The following is a 781-nucleotide window of genomic DNA, read 5'->3' as shown; positions in this document are numbered from 1 at the left end:
CCTGCGGGTTCTTGGGCAAATGTGTCGTGGGCTTTCCCGGGTGACCTGGGCAGTTACTTGTCGGAGCAGTAGCACCCTCATGTGATGTAGAGCAGTTGCTCCTTCCTAGAGTTTTTTTGAGGATTTAGTAAGTTCAATATATACATGTCTCTGGGCTCTGCCTGACACGCGATAGGCAATAGCTGGTAGTTATTTAGGCCTTTGGTTTCGATCTAACAGGCATTTTTCTCTATGTGACTTCATTTGGGCCTTCCAATTATCCAACCAAACTCTACCTCCGCATATGGATATTTTAAATCACCATTCTATAGAGGCGGGGACTGAGAATCAGAGGGCGAGCACTTGGACTAGAGGTGGCTGCAGCTGGGGCCGGCTCTCTTGAGAGCACCCAGCTTCTCGGCGGGCTCTGCAACCCCCCAGACCCCACAACTCGTCAGCCCGCCGCGGTCCTAGCCTCGCGTCCTGGCAGCCTCTCCTCCCCGTCTCTGCGTCTGGTCGCTCATCGCCATCTTTGAGCCTGGCACGGGGCCGCACTTCCGCTCTACGCTCCCCAAACCAGGGGTAGCCGCGCATGCCCAAGCATGCCCCTACTGGGATGAGGTATCCAAAACTGGCCATGCTTGTCTCATCCTGGCCAAGAATAATAATTTATCTCGTTCTCCAAAGTCTTGGAGGAGGCGATCTGACCAATTCAAAAATGGTGCGGAGAGCTTCACCTCCCCTTTCTTCCGCTCCGGAGGCGCAGGGACGAGGGTCACGTCGCGATGCGCAGACGCGGTAG

The sequence above is a fragment of the Canis lupus genome, chromosome 16, assembly GCF_048164855.1.
Source record: "Canis lupus baileyi chromosome 16, mCanLup2.hap1, whole genome shotgun sequence".
Taxonomy (NCBI): Eukaryota; Metazoa; Chordata; class Mammalia; order Carnivora; family Canidae; genus Canis; species Canis lupus.
The sequence above is the reverse complement of the archived record's forward strand: the minus strand, read 5'-3'. Positions refer to the sequence as shown.